The sequence below is a fragment of the Triturus cristatus genome, chromosome 4_1 (genome assembly GCF_964204655.1).
Source record: "Triturus cristatus chromosome 4_1, aTriCri1.1, whole genome shotgun sequence".
In the NCBI taxonomy this organism is placed as follows: Eukaryota; Metazoa; Chordata; class Amphibia; order Caudata; family Salamandridae; genus Triturus; species Triturus cristatus.
Window position 1 is genome coordinate 145,980,864 of NC_140585.1, and position 20,778 is coordinate 146,001,641.

At 55.0% G+C, this 20,778-nt stretch overlaps 10 non-coding genes across 10 annotated transcripts; all 10 read left to right on the plus strand.

Annotated features, from left to right (window-relative positions):
* The first annotated feature begins 242 nt into the window (after positions 1–242).
* TRNAE-CUC (transfer RNA glutamic acid (anticodon CUC)) lies at positions 243–314 on the plus strand. Its single transcript has one exon. It is a non-coding gene; the product is annotated as a tRNA-Glu (tRNA).
* Positions 315–2,012: 1,698 nt separating this feature from the next.
* On the plus strand, positions 2,013–2,084 carry TRNAD-GUC (transfer RNA aspartic acid (anticodon GUC)). The gene has a single exon. It is a non-coding gene; the product is annotated as a tRNA-Asp (tRNA).
* A 2,664-nt stretch (positions 2,085–4,748) lies between these two features.
* Positions 4,749–4,820, plus strand: TRNAE-CUC (transfer RNA glutamic acid (anticodon CUC)). Its single transcript has one exon. It is a non-coding gene; the product is annotated as a tRNA-Glu (tRNA).
* Positions 4,821–6,518: 1,698 nt separating this feature from the next.
* TRNAD-GUC (transfer RNA aspartic acid (anticodon GUC)) lies at positions 6,519–6,590 on the plus strand. The gene has a single exon. It is a non-coding gene; the product is annotated as a tRNA-Asp (tRNA).
* A 2,604-nt stretch (positions 6,591–9,194) lies between these two features.
* Positions 9,195–9,266, plus strand: TRNAE-CUC (transfer RNA glutamic acid (anticodon CUC)). Its single transcript has one exon. It is a non-coding gene; the product is annotated as a tRNA-Glu (tRNA).
* A 1,698-nt stretch (positions 9,267–10,964) lies between these two features.
* TRNAD-GUC (transfer RNA aspartic acid (anticodon GUC)) lies at positions 10,965–11,036 on the plus strand. The gene has a single exon. It is a non-coding gene; the product is annotated as a tRNA-Asp (tRNA).
* Positions 11,037–13,796: 2,760 nt separating this feature from the next.
* On the plus strand, positions 13,797–13,868 carry TRNAE-CUC (transfer RNA glutamic acid (anticodon CUC)). Its single transcript has one exon. It is a non-coding gene; the product is annotated as a tRNA-Glu (tRNA).
* Positions 13,869–15,566: 1,698 nt separating this feature from the next.
* Positions 15,567–15,638, plus strand: TRNAD-GUC (transfer RNA aspartic acid (anticodon GUC)). The gene has a single exon. It is a non-coding gene; the product is annotated as a tRNA-Asp (tRNA).
* A 2,697-nt stretch (positions 15,639–18,335) lies between these two features.
* On the plus strand, positions 18,336–18,407 carry TRNAE-CUC (transfer RNA glutamic acid (anticodon CUC)). Its single transcript has one exon. It is a non-coding gene; the product is annotated as a tRNA-Glu (tRNA).
* A 1,698-nt stretch (positions 18,408–20,105) lies between these two features.
* On the plus strand, positions 20,106–20,177 carry TRNAD-GUC (transfer RNA aspartic acid (anticodon GUC)). The gene has a single exon. It is a non-coding gene; the product is annotated as a tRNA-Asp (tRNA).
* The last annotated feature ends 601 nt before the right edge of the window (positions 20,178–20,778 follow it).

Below are 20,778 nucleotides of genomic sequence, written 5' to 3' on the forward strand. Positions count from 1 at the left end.
TCTGAGTCTATTTAACGTTCAGTAGATTGCTTTGTTGGGGGTGTGCCTGAAAGCAGTGTTTTTTTTGTGTGTCCCATGATGTTTTCCAAAGTGTAGTAAAGACTAGCTTGCCAGTGTTAGGTTGATGTGTGTGTGTTTTCCTGCTTACTTTAGTTGATGCACAAAACCCTGTGACAGCAGCACAGGCGGCCTCACCCTGGTGGTATGTCTTGGAGCAGGTGCTGCTCCAGAGCACCCAGTGCTCCCTGGTGGTCTAGTGGTTAGGATTCGGCGCTCTCACCGCCGTGGCCCGGGTTCGATACCCGGTCAGGGAAGGGACTCTTTTTTTCTCCCCACGGTATACTTCTAGTTTTTTTTCATCCTATCTAAACACAATTTTTAAGGTTTTACATCGCAAATCTTTTATTACATACATTTCTTCTTTACTTGACCTGCCACCTGCTAATAACAACGTCACCTTTCAGGCACACAGACAAAACACTGATAGAAAACTGAATGCTGGTCATCAAAGCTTGTTCTTCACAAAGGATGGGTTACCGCTTGGAAGAAGCACTGGCAAATCCAGGAGGCCTGTTTCTAGGGGTCTCCAGCTCTATGAAGAATCCAGTTTCAAGACAACATTGAAAGGGAGAGATTCGCTTCTGGAGCTTGCTACACTATAGCTTCGGAGATGGCAGCTTGCCAAATTGTTGACAGGCTCGAGCCAATTGTCAGAATGCCAGTATTCTGCGACCCACCTAGTTTGATGGATATCTGCTGGTTGGGTGGAAGGAAGCAAAGAGGAGGTGGGGACTTATAGTATTAACGTGAAGCCAGATAGGGAGATGGGGAAGAGCAGCATTGGAGGGGGAGAGCAACACGGGCGGGCGGGATACTGCTCACCAAGCCCGGATTTACGCAGGATGGGCGGAGTCCCTCAGTCTCTCTGTCCAGCGGGGGCTCTCTCTTTACCCGTATGGCCAGTCCGGCCCTGGTGCCGTCATGTCTCCCAAAGGGCGTCTCTAGCCCGTCACTCTGGAGTCTGTATCCTCCGGGTGAGGTCTCCTATTCTTCTAGCTAGGGGCTGGAGAGAAGGGAGGTGGTTGGTCTGGGGCGCCAGTCATAGTCGCCCTTGAGAGGCTTTTCTAAGGTAGTTTGTAAGTGTGTCTGGACAGGTTGCTCTAAGGTGCGCAAAGTGATGTCTTAGCATTTGAAAGAAGCATTGAGAAAGGCAGGTGGCCTGTTTGTTTTCCTTTGCTGGCTTTGTGCAGGGAAGGAAAGTCTCCATTGTAGGGTTTGGCGCTTTATGAAGGCCTTGAGCTGCTGTTTAGAGACAGAGTGCTGCCTAGGCGGCTGGGCACGCTGCTCACACCTCATGCCATATAGCGCCTTGTCATCCCTACATCACCGAGCCTTCGATAGCTCAGTTGGTAGAGCGGAGGACTGTAGTGGGGAAGCTGATATCCTTAGGTCGCTGGTTCAAATCCGGCTCGAAGGAATTTTGCAAAGTCTTCACTTTTTTCCTCTGCTTCACAATTCAAAGCGCCTCTTTCTCAGACACTCGCACACCTGGGCTTTTCCTGCCTCCTCTCTTCTCCTTTACAAGCCAGCTTTCTCCTTTGGCGCAGGCGGGCGGGTGGGCGGGTGGGAGGGAGCGTCTCCCTCCCCACTCCCTGTGTGCAGCCCCCGCTGCAATCCTCCAGCATCAGAGAGAGCCAGGGGCCCCTGGGCTGAAGATCCAGGCCGGGGCCGTCAGAAGCAGCCGTGGGAGCTGGTTGCTGTGACTCTGGCATCAGGTGATGCTGCTGAGAGCGCTGCTGAGAGTGTCTGCTAGGAGGTGAGAAGGATCTTGTGAGGCAGGAGTGTGTTTGTGTGTGTATTGTGTGAGGGAGTGTGTGTGTGTTTATTGAGCCTGTGGGCCCCTGTGTTGGTGTGAAGGAGTTGATAAATGGCACAAATTCGTAGCAGATGAGGATGGACAGGAGGGTTTTCAGCCACATAAGGAGCGGCTCAGCGAGACCAGGTGCAGCTGTTCCTCGTTAGTATAGTGGTCAGTATCCCCGCCTGTCACGCGGGAGACCGGGGTTCAATTCCCCGACGGGGAGGATTCCATCGCATTTTTTAAAGCATGACAACTCTACCTTTATTTAGAATTTCATCTAGAATGTGGCGCTTTCCACTCATGACATCATCTGATTTACTAATGCGGTCTCATAACTTTTACGATCAATCACGGGCAATTTTTAAGTGAGACACTTTTTGCGAAGGATGTCTGCCTTTTCGTTTTAAGCTTCTGTGTACTTAATTGAAAAAAGAAACGTGCACGAAGCCTTGTTATTTACATCAAAATCAAAGGACTACATGATCAATCATATGCGTTGAAGCCTGTTGTTTTTTCAAGAGACATAAATGAAATGATGGATCGCGCTCTGAATGAGGAATTATTTTTTATGACGTTGAAGCGTTTTATTTATCTTTGTTTCGGTCTAATGTTTTAGGGCCTACAGGCACATTGTGAAAGTGAAAGTTCCCCTGGCCTGCACGTGCACTCCCCACCATCCTCGTCAGAGATCTTATATTGCCTAGGTCCAGCATGAGTACCAAATTCCTTTCAGGCTATTGCAGTGTATTCTGCTACTTGTAGTTTCTAACACTCTAAACTGAGGGCGAGGGGAGCCAGCATCCAAAGCAACACCCTGGTCTGGGTGAAGCGCTCATGCTCAGATCTGGGCTTACTTGAGAGCTTTGACGAGGCCTTGGACGAGCTGCAGGCATCCCCCAGAAGGTCTGCTGCCCTCCTACAGGGGTCCCTGAGAAGAGGAGCAGACCCCCGCTGGTGCCCTGAGAAGAGGCACTGACCCCCCGCTGGTGCCCTGAGTAGAGGCGCTGACACCCCGCTGGTGCCCTGAGGAGAGGCACTACCCTCCCTCTGGTGCCCTGAGAGGAGGAGCTGACCCCCGCTGGTGCCCTGAGAAGAGGCACTGACACCCCGCTGGTGCCCTGAGAGGAGGAGCTGACCCCCGCTGGTGCCCTGAGAAGAGGCGCTTACCTCCTGCTGGTGCCCTGAGTAGAGGCGCTGACCTCCCGCTGGTGCCATGAGAAAAGGGACTGCCCTCCTTCAGGGGTACCTGAGAAGAGGTGCTGATTCCCCGCTAGTGCCCTGAGAAGTGGCGCTGACCTCCAGCTGGTGCCCTGAGAAGAGGCGCTGCCCTCCTGCAAGGGCCCCTGAGAAGAGGCGCTGACCTTCAGCTGGTGCCATGAGAATAGGCGCTGCCCTCCTGCAAGGGCCCCTGAGAAGAGTCGCTGACCCCCCCCGCTAGTGCCCTGAGAAGAGGCGCTGACCTCCAGCTGGTGCCCTGAGAAGAGGCGCTGACCTCCAGCTGGTGCCCTGAGAAGAGGCGCTGCCCTCCTGCAAAGGCCCCTGAGAAGAGGCGCTGACCTCCAGCTGGTGCCCTGAGAAGAGGCGCTGCCCTCCTGCAAGGGCCCCTGAGAAGAGGCGCTGACCCCCCCGCTAGTGCCCTGAGAAGAGGTGCTGACCTCCAGCTGGTGCCCTGAGAAGAGGTGCTGACCTCCCGCTGGTGCCCTGAGAAGAGGTGCTGACCTCCCGCTGGTGCCCTGAGAAGAGGCGCTGACCTCCTGCTGGTGTCCTGAGAAGAGGCACTGACCCCCCGCTGGTGCCCTGAGTAGAGGTGCTGACACCCCGCTGGGGCCCTGAGAAGAGGCACTGACCCCCCCCCCGCTGGTGCTCTGAGGAGAGGCACTGCCCTCCCTCTGGTGCTCTGAGAGGAGGAGCTGACCCCCGCTGGTGCCCTGAGAAGAGGCGCTTACCTCCTGCTGGTGCCCTGAGTAGAGGCGCTGACCTCCCGCTGGTGCCATGAGAAAAGGGACTGCCCTCCTTCAGGGGTACCTGAGAAGAGGTGCTGATCCCCGCTAGTGCCCTGAGAAGAGGCGCTGACCTCCAGCTGGTGCCCTGAGAAGAGGCGCTGACCTCCCGCTGGTGCCCTGAGAAGAGGCGCTGACCTCCAGCTGGTGCCCTGAGAAGAGGCGCTGCCCTCCTGCAAGGGCCCCTGAGAAGAGGCGCTGACCCCCCGCTAGTGCCCTGAGAAGAGGCACTGACCTCCAGCTGGTGCCCTGAGAAGAGGCGCTGCCCTCCTGCAAAGGCCCCTGAGAAGAGGCGCTGACCCCCCCGCTAGTGCCCTGAGAAGAGGCGCTGACCTCCAGCTGGTGCCCTGAGAAGAGGCGCTGCCCTCCTGCAAGGGCCCCTGAGAAGAGGCGCTGACCCCCCGCTAGTGCCCTGAGAAGAGGTGCTGACCTCCAGCTGGTGCCCTGAGAAGAGGCGCTGACCTCCCGCTGGTGCCCTGAGAAGAGGCGCTGACCTCCCGCTGGTGCCCTGAGAAGAGGAGCTGACCTAGAACAGTGACTGGTATTTTTCTGGATGGTTAATTGGTTCTTGCTGTTTTTGCTCTCCAGTTAGTTGTGTGTTATGAAGGTCCCATGCGTCTTCCAGGGATGGAAACTGTCCCGAGATCTGAGTCTATTTAACGTTCAGTAGATTGCTTTGTTGGGGGTGTGCCTGAAAGCAGTGTTTTTTTTGTGTGTCCCATGATGTTTTCCAAAGTGTAGTAAAGACAAGCTTGCCAGTGTTAGGTTGATGTGTGTGTGTTTTCCTGCTTACTTTAGTTGATGCACAAAACCCTGTGACAGCAGCACAGGCGGCCTCACCCTGGTGGTATGTCTTGGAGCAGGTGCTGCTCCAGAGCACCCAGTGCTCCCTGGTGGTCTAGTGGTTAGGATTCGGCGCTCTCACCGCCGCGGCCCGGGTTCGATTCCCGGTCAGGGAAGGGACTCTTTTTTTCTCCCCACGGTATACTTCTAGTTTTTTTTCATCCTATCTAAACACATTTTTTAAGGTTCTACATCGCAAATCTTTTATTACATACATTTCTTCTTTACTTGACCTGCCACCTGCTAATAACAACGTCACCTTTCAGGCACACAGACAAAACACTGATAGAAAACTGGATGCTGGTCATCAAAGCTTGTTCTTCACAAAGGATGGGTTACCGCTTGGAAGAAGCACTGGCAAATCCAGGAGGCCTGTTTCTAGGGGTCTCCAGCTCTATGAAGAATCCAGTTTCAAGACAACATTGAAAGGGAGAGATTCGCTTCTGGAGCTTGCTACACTATAGCTTCGGAGATGGCAGCTTGCCAAATTGTTGACAGGCTCGAGCCAATTGTCAGAATGCCAGTATTCTGCGACCCACCTAGTTTGATGGATATCTGCTGGTTGGGTGGAAGGAAGCAAAGAGGAGGTGGGGACTTATAGTATTAACGTGAAGCCAGATAGGGAGATGGGGAAGAGCAGCATTGGAGGGGGAGAGCAACACGGGCGGGCGGGATACTGCTCACCAAGCCCGGATTTACGCAGGATGGGCGGAGTCCCTCAGTCTCTCTGTCCAGCGGGGGCTCTCTCTTTACCCGTATGGCCAGTCCGGCCCTGGTGCCGTCATGTCTCCCAAAGGGCGTCTCTAGCCCGTCACTCTGGAGTCTGTATCCTCCGGGTGAGGTCTCCTATTCTTCTAGCTAGGGGCTGGAGAGAAGGGAGGTGGTTGGTCTGGGGCGCCAGTCATAGTCGCCCTTGAGAGGCGTTTCTAAGGTAGTTTGTAAGTGTGTCTGGACAGGTTGCTCTAAGGTGCGCAAAGTGATGTCTTAGCATTTGAAAGAAGCATTGAGAAAGGCAGGTGGCCTGTTTGTTTTCCTTTGCTGGCTTTGTGCAGGGAAGGAAAGTCTCCATTGTAGGGTTTGGCGCTTTATGAAGGCCTTGAGCTGCTGTTTAGTGACAGAGTGCTGCCTAGGCGGCTGGGCACGCTGCTCACACCTCTTGCCATATAGCGCCTTGTCATCCCTACATCACCGAGCCTTCGATAGCTCAGTTGGTAGAGCGGAGGACTGTAGTGGGGAAGCTGATATCCTTAGGTCGCTGGTTCAAATCCGGCTCGAAGGAATTTTGCAAAGTCTTCACTTTTTTCCTCTGCTTCACAATTCAAAGCGCCTCTTTCTCAGACACTCGCACACCTGGGCTTTTCCTGCCTCCTCTCTTCTCCTTTACAAGCCAGCTTTCTCCTTTGGCGCAGGCGGGCGGGTGGGCGGGTGGGAGGGAGCGTCTCCCTCCCCACTCCCTGTGTGCAGCCCCCGCTGCAATCCTCCAGCATCAGAGAGAGCCAGGGGCCCCTGGGCTGAAGATCCAGGCCGGGGCCGTCAGAAGCAGCCGTGGGAGCTGGTTGCTGTGACTCTGGCATCAGGTGATGCTGCTGAGAGCGCTGCTGAGAGTGTCTGCTAGGAGGTGAGAAGGATCTTGTGAGGCAGGAGTGTGTTTGTGTGTGTATTGTGTGAGGGAGTGTGTGTGTGTTTATTGAGCCTGTGGGCCCCTGTGTTGGTGTGAAGGAGTTGATAAATGGCACAAATTCATAGCATATGAGGATGGACAGGCGGGTTTTCAGCCACATGAGGAGCGGCTCAGCGAGACCAGGTGCAGCTGTTCCTCGTTAGTATAGTGGTCAGTATCCCCGCCTGTCACGCGGGAGACCGGGGTTCAATTCCCCGACGGGGAGGATTCCATCGCATTTTTTAAAGCATGACAACTCTACCTTTATTTAGAATTTCATCTAGAATGTGGCGCTTTCCACTCATGACATCATCTGATTTACTAATGCGGTCTCATAACTTTTACGATCAATCACGGGCAATTTTTAAGTGGGACACTTTTTGCGAAGGATGTCTGCCTTTTCGTTTTAACCTTCTGTGTACTTAATTGAAAAAAGAAACGTGCACGAAGCCTTGTTATTTACATCAAAATCAAATGACTACATGATCAATCATATGCGTTGAAGCCTGTTGTTTTTTCAAGAGACATAAATGAAATGATGGATCGCGCTCTGAATGAGGAATTATTTTTTATGACGTTGAAGCGTTTTATTTATCTTTGTTTCGGTCTAATGTTTTAGGGCTTACAGGCACATTGTGAAAGTGAAAGTTCCACTGGCCTGCACGTGCACTCCCCACCATCCTCGTCAGAGATCTTATATTGCCTAGGTCCAGCATGAGTACCAAATTCCTTTCAGGCTATTGCAGTGTATTCTGCTACTTGTAGTTTCTAACACTCTAAACTGAGGGCGAGGGGAGCCAGCATCCAAAGCAACACCCTGGTCTGGGTGAAGCGCTCATGCTCAGATCTGGGCTTACTTGAGAGCTTGGACGAGGCCTTGGACGAGCTGCAGGCATCCCCCAGAAGGTCTGCTGCCCTCCTACAGGGGTCCCTGAGAAGAGGAGCAGACCCCCGCTGGTGCCCTGAGAAGAGGCACTGACCCCCCGCTGGTGCCCTGAGTAGAGGCGCTGACACCCCGCTGGTGCCCTGAGGAGAGGCACTGCCCTCCCTCTGGTGCCCTGAGAGGAGGAGCTGACCCCCGCTGGTGCCCTGAGAAGAGGCGCTTACCTCCTGCTGGTGCCCTGAGTAGAGGCGCTGACCTCCCGCTGGTGCCATGAGAAAAGGGACTGCCCTCCTTCAGGGGTACCTGAGAAGAGGTGCTGATTCCCCGCTAGTGCCCTGAGAAGTGGCGCTGACCTCCAGCTGGTGCCCTGAGAAGAGGCGCTGCCCTCCTGCAAGGGCCCCTGAGAAGAGGCGCTGACCTCCAGCTGGTGCCATGAGAATAGGCGCTGCCCTCCTGCAAGGGCCCCTGAGAAGAGGCGCTGACCCCCCCCGCTAGTGCCCTGAGAAGAGGCGCTGACCTCCAGCTGGTGCCCTGAGAAGAGGCACTGACCTCCAGCTGGTGCCCTGAGAAGAGGCGCTGCCCTCCTGCAAGGGCACCTGAGAAGAGGCGCTGACCTCCAGCTGATGCCCTGAGAAGAGGCGCTGCCCTCCTGCAAGGGCCCCTGAGAAGAGGTGCTGACCCCCCCGCTAGTGCCCTGAGAAGAGGCGCTGACCTCCAGCTGGTGCCCTGAGAAGAGGTGCTGACCTCCCGCTGGTGCCCTGAGAAGAGGTGCTGACCTCCCGCTGGTGCCCTAAGAAGAGGCGCTGACCTCCTGCTGGTGCCCTGAGAAGAGGCACTGACCCCCCGCTGGTGCCCTGAGTAGAGGTGCTGACACCCCGCTGGGGCCCTGAGAAGAGGCACTGACCCCCCCCCCCCCGCTGGTGCTCTGAGGAGAGGCACTGCCCTCCCTCTGGTGCTCTGAGAGGAGGAGCTGACCCCCGCTGGTGCCCTGAGAAGAGGCGCTTATCTCCTGCTGGTGCCCTGAGTAGAGGCGCTGACCTCCCGCTGGTGCCATGAGAAAAGGGACTGCCCTCCTTCAGGGGTACCTGAGAAGAGGTGCTGATCCCCGCTAGTGCCCTGAGAAGAGGCGCTGACCTCCAGCTGGTGCCCTGAGAAGAGGCGCTGACCTCCCGCTGGTGCCCTGAGAAGAGGCGCTGACCTCCAGCTGGTGCCCTGAGAAGAGGCGCTGCCCTCCTGCAAGGGCCCCTGAGAAGAGGCGCTGACCCCCCGCTAGTGCCCTGAGAAGAGGCACTGACCTCCAGCTGGTGCCCTGAGAAGAGGCGCTGCCCTCCTGCAAAGGCCCCTGAGAAGAGGCGCTGACCCCCCCGCTAGTGCCCTGAGAAGAGGCGCTGACCTCCAGCTGGTGCCCTGAGAAGAGGCGCTGCCCTCCTGCAAGGGCCCCTGAGAAGAGGCGCTGACCCCCCGCTAGTGCCCTGAGAAGAGGTGCTGACCTCCAGCTGGTGCCCTGAGAAGAGGCGCTGACCTCCCGCTGGTGCCCTGAGAAGAGGCGCTGACCTCCCGCTGGTGCCCTGAGAAGAGGAGCTGACCTAGAACAGTGACTGGTATTTTTCTGGATGGTTAATTGGTTCTTGCTGTTTTTGCTCTCCAGTTAGTTGTGTGTTATGAAGGTCCCATGCGTCTTCCAGGGATGGAAACTGTCCCGAGATCTGAGTCTATTTAACGTTCAGTAGATTGCTTTGTTGGGGGTGTGCCTGAAAGCAGTGTTTTTTTTGTGTGTCCCATGATGTTTTCCAAAGTGTAGTAAAGACTAGCTTGCCAGTGTTAGGTTGATGTGTGTGTGTTTTCCTGCTTACTTTAGTTGATGCACAAAACCCTGTGACAGCAGCACAGGCGGCCTCACCCTGGTGGTATGTCTTGGAGCAGGTGCTGCTCCAGAGCACCCAGTGCTCCCTGGTGGTCTAGTGGTTAGGATTCGGCGCTCTCACCGCCGTGGCCCGGGTTCGATTCCCGGTCAGGGAAGGGACTCTTTTTTTCTCCCCACGGTATACTTCTAGTTTTTTTTCATCCTATCTAAACACAATTTTTAAGGTTTTACATCGCAAATCTTTTATTACATACATTTCTTCTTTACTTGACCTGCCACCTGCTAATAACAACGTCACCTTTCAGGCACACAGACAAAACACTGATAGAAAACTGAATGCTGGTCATCAAAGCTTGTTCTTCACAAAGGATGGGTTACCGCTTGGAAGAAGCACTGGCAAATCCAGGAGGCCTGTTTCTAGGGGTCTCCAGCTCTATGAAGAATCCAGTTTCAAGACAACATTGAAAGGGAGAGATTCGCTTCTGGAGCTTGCTACACTATAGCTTCGGAGATGGCAGCTTGCCAAATTGTTGACAGGCTCGAGCCAATTGTCAGAATGCCAGTATTCTGCGACCCACCTAGTTTGATGGATATCTGCTGGTTGGGTGGAAGGAAGCAAAGAGGAGGTGGGGACTTATAGTATTAACGTGAAGCCAGATAGGGAGATGGGGAAGAGCAGCATTGGAGGGGGAGAGCAACACGGGCGGGCGGGATACTGCTCACCAAGCCCGGATTTACGCAGGATGGGCGGAGTCCCTCAGTCTCTCTGTCCAGCGGGGGCTCTCTCTTTACCCGTATGGCCAGTCCGGCCCTGGTGCCGTCATGTCTCCCAAAGGGCGTCTCTAGCCCGTCACTCTGGAGTCTGTATCCTCCGGGTGAGGTCTCCTATTCTTCTAGCTAGGGGCTGGAGAGAAGGGAGGTGGTTGGTCTGGGGCGCCAGTCATAGTCGCCCTTGAGAGGCTTTTCTAAGGTAGTTTGTAAGTGTGTCTGGACAGGTTGCTCTAAGGTGCGCAAAGTGATGTCTTAGCATTTGAAAGAAGCATTGAGAAAGGCAGGTGGCCTGTTTGTTTTCCTTTGCTGGCTTTGTGCAGGGAAGGAAAGTCTCCATTGTAGGGTTTGGCGCTTTATGAAGGCCTTGAGCTGCTGTTTAGAGACAGAGTGCTGCCTAGGCGGCTGGGCACGCTGCTCACACCTCATGCCATATAGCGCCTTGTCATCCCTACATCACCGAGCCTTCGATAGCTCAGTTGGTAGAGCGGAGGACTGTAGTGGGGAAGCTGATATCCTTAGGTCGCTGGTTCAAATCCGGCTCGAAGGAATTTTGCAAAGTCTTCACTTTTTTCCTCTGCTTCACAATTCAAAGCGCCTCTTTCTCAGACACTCGCACACCTGGGCTTTTCCTGCCTCCTCTCTTCTCCTTTACAAGCCAGCTTTCTCCTTTGGCGCAGGCGGGCGGGTGGGCGGGTGGGAGGGAGCGTCTCCCTCCCCACTCCCTGTGTGCAGCCCCCGCTGCAATCCTCCAGCATCAGAGAGAGCCAGGGGCCCCTGGGCTGAAGATCCAGGCCGGGGCCGTCAGAAGCAGCCGTGGGAGCTGGTTGCTGTGACTCTGGCATCAGGTGATGCTGCTGAGAGCGCTGCTGAGAGTGTCTGCTAGGAGGTGAGAAGGATCTTGTGAGGCAGGAGTGTGTTTGTGTGTGTATTGTGTGAGGGAGTGTGTGTGTGTTTATTGAGCCTGTGGGCCCCTGTGTTGGTGTGAAGGAGTTGATAAATGGCACAAATTCGTAGCAGATGAGGATGGACAGGAGGGTTTTCAGCCACATAAGGAGCGGCTCAGCGAGACCAGGTGCAGCTGTTCCTCGTTAGTATAGTGGTCAGTATCCCCGCCTGTCACGCGGGAGACCGGGGTTCAATTCCCCGACGGGGAGGATTCCATCGCATTTTTTAAAGCATGACAACTCTACCTTTATTTAGAATTTCATCTAGAATGTGGCGCTTTCCACTCATGACATCATCTGATTTACTAATGCGGTCTCATAACTTTTACGATCAATCACGGGCAATTTTTAAGTGAGACACTTTTTGCGAAGGATGTCTGCCTTTTCGTTTTAAGCTTCTGTGTACTTAATTGAAAAAAGAAACGTGCACGAAGCCTTGTTATTTACATCAAAATCAAAGGACTACATGATCAATCATATGCGTTGAAGCCTGTTGTTTTTTCAAGAGACATAAATGAAATGATGGATCGCGCTCTGAATGAGGAATTATTTTTTATGACGTTGAAGCGTTTTATTTATCTTTGTTTCGGTCTAATGTTTTAGGGCCTACAGGCACATTGTGAAAGTGAAAGTTCCCCTGGCCTGCACGTGCACTCCCCACCATCCTCGTCAGAGATCTTATATTGCCTAGGTCCAGCATGAGTACCAAATTCCTTTCAGGCTATTGCAGTGTATTCTGCTACTTGTAGTTTCTAACACTCTAAACTGAGGGCGAGGGGAGCCAGCATCCAAAGCAACACCCTGGTCTGGGTGAAGCGCTCATGCTCAGATCTGGGCTTACTTGAGAGCTTTGACGAGGCCTTGGACGAGCTGCAGGCATCCCCCAGAAGGTCTGCTGCCCTCCTACAGGGGTCCCTGAGAAGAGGAGCAGACCCCCGCTGGTGCCCTGAGAAGAGGCACTGACCCCCCGCTGGTGCCCTGAGTAGAGGCGCTGACACCCCGCTGGTGCCCTGAGGAGAGGCACTACCCTCCCTCTGGTGCCCTGAGAGGAGGAGCTGACCCCCGCTGGTGCCCTGAGAAGAGGCACTGACACCCCGCTGGTGCCCTGAGGAGAGGCACTGCCCTCCCTCTGGTGCCCTGAGAGGAGGAGCTGACCCCCGCTGGTGCCCTGAGAAGAGGCGCTTACCTCCTGCTGGTGCCCTGAGTAGAGGCGCTGACCTCCCGCTGGTGCCATGAGAAAAGGGACTGCCCTCCTTCAGGGGTACCTGAGAAGAGGTGCTGATTCCCCGCTAGTGCCCTGAGAAGTGGCGCTGACCTCCAGCTGGTGCCCTGAGAAGAGGCGCTGCCCTCCTGCAAGGGCCCCTGAGAAGAGGCGCTGACCTTCAGCTGGTGCCATGAGAATAGGCGCTGCCCTCCTGCAAGGGCCCCTGAGAAGAGTCGCTGACCCCCCCCGCTAGTGCCCTGAGAAGAGGCGCTGACCTCCAGCTGGTGCCCTGAGAAGAGGCGCTGACCTCCAGCTGGTGCCCTGAGAAGAGGCGCTGCCCTCCTGCAAAGGCCCCTGAGAAGAGGCGCTGACCTCCAGCTGGTGCCCTGAGAAGAGGCGCTGCCCTCCTGCAAGGGCCCCTGAGAAGAGGCGCTGACCCCCCCGCTAGTGCCCTGAGAAGAGGTGCTGACCTCCAGCTGGTGCCCTGAGAAGAGGTGCTGACCTCCCGCTGGTGCCCTGAGAAGAGGTGCTGACCTCCCGCTGGTGCCCTGAGAAGAGGCGCTGACCTCCTGCTGGTGTCCTGAGAAGAGGCACTGACCCCCCGCTGGTGCCCTGAGTAGAGGTGCTGACACCCCGCTGGGGCCCTGAGAAGAGGCACTGACCCCCCCCCCGCTGGTGCTCTGAGGAGAGGCACTGCCCTCCCTCTGGTGCTCTGAGAGGAGGAGCTGACCCCCGCTGGTGCCCTGAGAAGAGGCGCTTACCTCCTGCTGGTGCCCTGAGTAGAGGCGCTGACCTCCCGCTGGTGCCATGAGAAAAGGGACTGCCCTCCTTCAGGGGTACCTGAGAAGAGGTGCTGATCCCCGCTAGTGCCCTGAGAAGAGGCGCTGACCTCCAGCTGGTGCCCTGAGAAGAGGCGCTGACCTCCCGCTGGTGCCCTGAGAAGAGGCGCTGACCTCCAGCTGGTGCCCTGAGAAGAGGCGCTGCCCTCCTGCAAGGGCCCCTGAGAAGAGGCGCTGACCCCCCGCTAGTGCCCTGAGAAGAGGCACTGACCTCCAGCTGGTGCCCTGAGAAGAGGCGCTGCCCTCCTGCAAAGGCCCCTGAGAAGAGGCGCTGACCCCCCCGCTAGTGCCCTGAGAAGAGGCGCTGACCTCCAGCTGGTGCCCTGAGAAGAGGCGCTGACCTCCCGCTGGTGCCCTGAGAAGAGGCGCTGACCTCCAGCTGGTGCCCTGAGAAGAGGCGCTGCCCTCCTGCAAGGGCCCCTGAGAAGAGGCGCTGACCCCCCGCTAGTGCCCTGAGAAGAGGTGCTGACCTCCAGCTGGTGCCCTGAGAAGAGGCGCTGACCTCCCGCTGGTGCCCTGAGAAGAGGCGCTGACCTCCCGCTGGTGCCCTGAGAAGAGGAGCTGACCTAGAACAGTGACTGGTATTTTTCTGGATGGTTAATTGGTTCTTGCTGTTTTTGCTCTCCAGTTAGTTGTGTGTTATGAAGGTCCCATGCGTCTTCCAGGGATGGAAACTGTCCCGAGATCTGAGTCTATTTAACGTTCAGTAGATTGCTTTGTTGGGGGTGTGCCTGAAAGCAGTGTTTTTTTTGTGTGTCCCATGATGTTTTCCAAAGTGTAGTAAAGACTAGCTTGCCAGTGTTAGGTTGATGTGTGTGTGTTTTCCTGCTTACTTTAGTTGATGCACAAAACCCTGTGACAGCAGCACAGGCGGCCTCACCCTGGTGGTATGTCTTGGAGCAGGTGCTGCTCCAGAGCACCCAGTGCTCCCTGGTGGTCTAGTGGTTAGGATTCGGCGCTCTCACCGCCGCGGCCCGGGTTCGATTCCCGGTCAGGGAAGGGACTCTTTTTTTCTCCCCACGGTATACTTCTAGTTTTTTTTCATCCTATCTAAACACATTTTTTAAGGTTTTACATCGCAAATCTTTTATTACATACATTTCTTCTTTACTTGACCTGCCACCTGCTAATAACAACGTCACCTTTCAGGCACACAGACAAAACACTGATAGAAAACTGAATGCTGGTCATCAAAGCTTGTTCTTCACAAAGGATGGGTTACCGCTTGGAAGAAGCACTGGCAAATCCAGGAGGCCTGTTTCTAGGGGTCTCCAGCTCTATGAAGAATCCAGTTTCAAGACAACATTGAAAGGGAGAGATTCGCTTCTGGAGCTTGCTACACTATAGCTTCGGAGATGGCAGCTTGCCAAATTGTTGACAGGCTCGAGCCAATTGTCAGAATGCCAGTATTCTGCGACCCACCTAGTTTGATGGATATCTGCTGGTTGGGTGGAAGGAAGCAAAGAGGAGGTGGGGGCTTATAGTATTAACGTGAAGCCAGATAGGGAGATGGGGAAGAGCAGCATTGGAGGGGGAGAGCAACACGGGCGGGCGGGATACTGCTCACCAAGCCCGGATTTACGCAGGATGGGCGGAGTCCCTCAGTCTCTCTGTCCAGCGGGGGCTCTCTCTTTACCCGTATGGCCAGTCCGGCCCTGGTGCCGTCATGTCTCCCAAAGGGCGTCTCTAGCCCGTCACTCTGGAGTCTGTATCCTCCGGGTGAGGTCTCCTATTCTTCTAGCTAGGGGCTGGAGAGAAGGGAGGTGGTTGGTCTGGGGCGCCAGTCATAGTCGCCCTTGAGAGGCGTTTCTAAGGTAGTTTGTAAGTGTGTCTGGACAGGTTGCTCTAAGGTGCGCAAAGTGATGTCTTAGCATTTGAAAGAAGCATTGAGAAAGGCAGGTGGCCTGTTTGTTTTCCTTTGCTGGCTTTGTGCAGGGAAGGAAAGTCTCCATTGTAGGGTTTGGCGCTTTATGAAGGCCTTGAGCTGCTGTTTAGAGACAGAGTGCTGCCTAGGCGGCTGGGCACGCTGCTCACACCTCATGCCATATAGCGCCTTGTCATCTCTACATCACCGAGCCTTCGATAGCTCAGTTGGTAGAGCGGAGGACTGTAGTGGGGAAGCTGATATCCTTAGGTCGCTGGTTCAAATCCGGCTCGAAGGAATTTTGCAAAGTCTTCACTTTTTTCCTCTGCTTCACAATTCAAAGCGCCTCTTTCTCAGACACTCGCACACCTGGGCTTTTCCTGCCTCCTCTCTTCTCCTTTACAAGCCAGCTTTCTCCTTTGGCGCAGGCGGGCGGGTGGGCGGGTGGGAGGGAGCGTCTCCCTCCCCACTCCCTGTGTGCAGCCCCCGCTGCAATCCTCCAGCATCAGAGAGAGCCAGGGGCCCCTGGGCTGAAGATCCAGGCCGGGGCCGTCAGAAGCAGCCGTGGGAGCTGGTTGCTGTGACTCTGGCATCAGGTGATGCTGCTGAGAGCGCTGCTGAGAGTGTCTGCTAGGAGGTGAGAAGGATCTTGTGAGGCAGGAGTGTGTTTGTGTGTGTATTGTGTGAGGGAGTGTGTGTGTGTTTATTGAGCCTGTGGGCCCCTGTGTTGGTGTGAAGGAGTTGATAAATGGCACAAATTCGTAGCATATGAGGATGGACAGGAGGGTTTTCAGCCACATAAGGAGCGGCTCAGCGAGACCAGGTGCAGCTGTTCCTCGTTAGTATAGTGGTCAGTATCCCCGCCTGTCACGCGGGAGACCGGGGTTCAATTCCCCGACGGGGAGGATTCCATCGCATTTTTTAAAGCATGACAACTCTACCTTTATTTAGAATTTCATCTAGAATGTGGCGCTTTCCACTCATGACATCATCTGATTTACTAATGCGGTCTCATAACTTTTACGATCAATCACGGGCAATTTTTAAGTGAGACACTTTTTGCGAAGGATGTCTGCCTTTTCGTTTTAAGCTTCTGTGTACTTAATTGAAAAAAGAAACGTGCACGAAGCCTTGTTATTTACATCAAAATCAAAGGACTACATGATCAATCATATGCGTTGAAGCCTGTTGTTTTTTCAAGAGACATAAATGAAATGATGGATCGCGCTCTGAATGAGGAATTATTTTTTATGACGTTGAAGCGTTTTATTTATCTTTGTTTCGGTCTAATGTTTTAGGGCCTACAGGCACATTGTGAAAGTGAAAGTTCCACTGGCCTGCACGTGCACTCCCCACCATCCTCGTCAGAGATCTTATATTGCCTAGGTCCAGCATGAGTACCAAATTCCTTTCAGGCTATTGCAGTGTATTCTGCTACTTGTAGTTTCTAACACTCTAAACTGAGGGCGAGGGGAGCCAGCATCCAAAGCAACACCCTGGTCTGGGTGAAGCGCTCATGCTCAGATCTGGGCTTACTTGAGAGCTTTGACGAGGCCTTGGACGAGCTGCAGGCATCCCCCAGAAGGTCTGCTGCCCTCCTACAGGGGTCCCTGAGAAGAGGAGCAGACCCCCGCTGGTGCCCTGAGAAGAGGCACTGACCCCCCGCTGGTGCCCTGAGTAGAGGCGCTGACACCCCGCTGGTGCCCTGAGGAGAGGCACTACCCTCCCTCTGGTGCCCTGAGAGGAGGAGCTGACCCCCGCTGGTGCCCTGAGAAGAGGCACTGACACCCCGCTGGTGCCCTGAGGAGAGGCACTGCCCTCCCTCTGGTGCCCTGAGAGGAGGAGCTGACCCCCGCTGGTGCCCTGAGAAGAGGCGCTTACCTCCTGCTGGTGCCCTGAGTAGAGGCGCTGACCTCCCGCTGGTGCCATGAGAAAAGGGACTGCCCTCCTTCAGGGGTACCTGAGAAGAGGTGCTGATTCCCCGCTAGTGCCCTGAGAAGTGGCGCTGACCTCCAGCTGGTGCCCTGAGAAGAGGCGCTGCCCTCCTGCAAGGGCCCCTGAGAAGAGGCGCTGACCTCCAGCTGGTGCCATGAGAATAGGCGCTGCCCTCCTGCAAGGGCCCCTGAGAAGAGTCGCTGACCCCCCCCGCTAGTGCCCTGAGAAGAGGCGCTGACCTCCAGCTGGTGCCCTGAGAAGAGGCGCTGACCTCCAGCTGGTGCCCTGAGAAGAGGCGCTGCCCTCCTGCAAAGGCCCCTGAGAAGAGGCGCTGACCTCCAGCTGGTGCCCTGAGAAGAGGCGCTGCCCTCCTGCAAGGGCCCCTGAGAAGAGGCGCTGACCCCCCCGCTAGTGCCCTGAGAAGAGGTGCTGACCTCCAGCTGGTGCCCTGAGAAGAGGTGCTGACCTCCCGCTGGTGCCCTGAGAAGAGGTGCTGACCTCCCGCTGGTGCCCTGAGAAGAGGCGCTGACCTCCTGCTGGTGTCCTGAGAAGAGGCACTGACCCCCCGCTGGTGCCCTGAGTAGAGGTGCTGACACCCCGCTGGGGCCCTGAGAAGAGGCACTGACCCCCCCCCCCGCTGGTGCTCTGAGGAGAGGCACTGCCCTCCCTCTGGTGCTCTGAGAGGAGGAGCTGACCCCCGCTGGTGCCCTGAGAAGAGGCGCTTACCTCCTGCTGGTGCCCTGAGTAGAGGCGCTGACCTCCCGCTGGTGCCATGAGAAAAGGGACTGCCCTCCTTCAGGGGTACCTGAGAAGAGGTGCTGATCCCCGCTAGTGCCCTGAGAAGAGGCGCTGACCTCCAGCTGGTGCCCTGAGAAGAGGCGCTGACCTCCCGCTGGTGCCCTGAGAAGAGGCGCTGACCTCCAGCTGGTGCCCTGAGAAGAGGCGCTGCCCTCCTGCAAGGGCCCCTGAGAAGAGGCGCTGACCCCCCGCTAGTGCCCTGAGAAGAGGCACTGACCTCCAGCTGGTGCCCTGAGAAGAGGCGCTGCCCTCCTGCAAAGGCCCCTGAGAAGAGGCGCTGACCCCCCCGCTAGTGCCCTGAGAAGAGGCGCTGACCTCCAGCTGGTGCCCTGAGAAGAGGCGCTGCCCTCCTGCAAGGGCCCCTGAGAAGAGGCGCTGACCCCCCGCTAGTGCCCTGAGAAGAGGCGCTGACCTCCCGCTGGTGCCCTGAGAAGAGGCACTGACCCCCCGCTGGTGCCCTGAGAAGAGGCGCTGACCTCCCGCTGGTGCCCTGAGAAGAGGAGCTGACCTAGAACAGTGACTGGTATTTTTCTGGATGGTTAATTGGTTCTTGCTGTTTTTGCTCTCCAGTTAGTTGTGTGTTATGAAGGTCCCATGCGTCTTCCAGGGATGGAAACTGTCCCGAGATCTGAGTCTATTTAACGTTCAGTAGATTGCTTTGTTGGGGGTGTGCCTGAAAGCAGTGTTTTTTTTGTGTGTCCCATGATGTTTTCCAAAGTGTAGTAAAGACTAGCTTGCCAGTGTTAGGTTGATGTGTGTGTGTTTTCCTGCTTACTTTAGTTGATGCACAAAACCCTGTGACAGCAGCACAGGCGGCCTCACCCTGGTGGTATGTCTTGGAGCAGGTGCTGCTCCAGAGCACCCAGTGCTCCCTGGTGGTCTAGTGGTTAGGATTCGGCGCTCTCACCGCCGCGGCCCGGGTTCGATTCCCGGTCAGGGAAGGGACTCTTTTTTTCTCCCCACGGTATACTTCTAGTTTTTTTTCATCCTATCTAAACACAATTTTTAAGGTTTTACATCGCAAATCTTTTATTACATACATTTCTTCTTTACTTGACCTGCCACCTGCTAATAACAACGTCACCTTTCAGGCACACAGACAAAACACTGATAGAAAACTGGATGCTGGTCATCAAAGCTTGTTCTTCACAAAGGATGGGTTACCGCTTGGAAGAAGCACTGGCAAATCCAGGAGGCCTGTTTCTAGGGGTCTCCAGCTCTATGAAGAATCCAGTTTCAAGACAACATTGAAAGGGAGAGATTCGCTTCTGGAGCTTGCTACACTATAGCTTCGGAGATGGCAGCTTGCCAAATTGTTGACAGGCTCGAGCCAATTGTCAGAATGCCAGTATTCTGCGACCCACCTAGTTTGATGGATATCTGCTGGTTGGGTGGAAGGAAGCAAAGAGGAGGTGGGGGCTTATAGTATTAACGTGAAGCCAGATAGGGAGATGGGGAAGAGCAGCATTGGAGGGGGAGAGCAACACGGGCGGGCGGGATACTGCTCACCAAGCCCGGATTTACGCAGGATGGGCGGAGTCCCTCAGTCTCTCTGTCCAGCGGGGGCTCTCTCTTTACCCGTATGGCCAGTCCGGCCCTGGTGCCGTCATGTCTCCCAAAGGGCGTCTCTAGCCCGTCACTCTGGAGTCTGTATCCTCCGGGTGAGGTCTCCTATTCTTCTAGCTAGGGGCTGGAGAGAAGGGAGGTGGTTGGTCTGGGGCGCCAGTCATAGTCGCCCTTGAGAGGCGTTTCTAAGGTAGTTTGTAAGTGTGTCTGGACAGGTTGCTCTAAGGTGCGCAAAGTGATGTCTTAGCATTTGAAAGAAGCATTGAGAAAGGCAGGTGGCCTGTTTGTTTTCCTTTGCTGGCTTTGTGCAGGGAAGGAAAGTCTCCATTGTAGGGTTTGGCGCTTTATGAAGGCCTTGAGCTGCTGTTTAGAGACAGAGTGCTGCCTAGGCGGCTGGGCACGCTGCTCACACCTCATGCCATATAGCGCCTTGTCATCCCTACATCACCGAGCCTTCGATAGCTCAGTTGGTAGAGCGGAGGACTGTAGTGGGGAAGCTGATATCCTTAGGTCGCTGGTTCAAATCCGGCTCGAAGGAATTTTGCAAAGTCTTCACTTTTTTCCTCTGCTTCACAATTCAAAGCGCCTCTTTCTCAGACACTCGCACACCTGGGCTTTTCCTGCCTCCTCTCTTCTCCTTTACAAGCCAGCTTTCTCCTTTGGCGCAGGCGGGCGGGTGGGCGGGTGGGAGGGAGCGTCTCCCTCCCCACTCCCTGTGTGCAGCCCCCCCTGCAATCCTCCAGCATCAGAGAGAGCCAGGGGCCCCTGGGCTGAAGATCCAGGCCGGGGCCGTCAGAAGCAGCCGTGGGAGCTGGTTGCTGTGACTCTGGCATCAGGTGATGCTGCTGAGAGCGCTGCTGAGAGTGTCTGCTAGGAGGTGAGAAGGATCTTGTGAGGCAGGAGTGTGTTTGTGTGTGTATTGTGTGAGGGAGTGTGTGTGTGTTTATTGAGCCTGTGGGCCCCTGTGTTGGTGTGAAGGAGTTGATAAATGGCACAAATTCGTAGCATATGAGGATGGACAGGAGGGTTTTCAGCCACATAAGGAGCGGCTCAGCGAGACCAGGTGCAGCTGTTCCTCGTTAGTATAGTGGTCAGTATCCCCGCCTGTCACGCGGGAGACCGGGGTTCAATTCCCCGACGGGGAGGATTCCATCGCATTTTTTAAAGCATGACAACTCTACCTTTATTTAGAATTTCATCTAGAATGTGGCGCTTTCCACTCATGACATCATCTGATTTACTAATGCGGTCTCATAACTTTTACGATCAATCACGGGCAATTTTTAAGTGAGACACTTTTTGCGAAGGATGTCTGCCTTTTCGTTTTAAGCTTCTGTGTACTTAATTGAAAAAAGAAACGTGCACGAAGCCTTGTTATTTACATCAAAATCAAAGGACTACATGATCAATCATATGCGTTGAAGCCTGTTGTTTTTTCAAGAGACATAAATGAAATGATGGATCGCGCTCTGAATGAGGAATTATTTTTTATGACGTTGAAGCGTTTTATTTATCTTTGTTTCGGTCTAATGTTTTAGGGCCTACAGGCACATTGTGAAAGTGAAAGTTCCACTGGCCTGCACGTGCACTCCCCACCATCCTCGTCAGAGATCTTATATTGCCTAGGTCCAGCATGAGTACCAAATTCCTTTCAGGCTATTGCAGTGTATTCTGCTACTTGTAGTTTCTAACACTCTAAACTGAGGGCGAGGGGAGCCAGCATCCAAAGCAACACCCTGGTCTGGG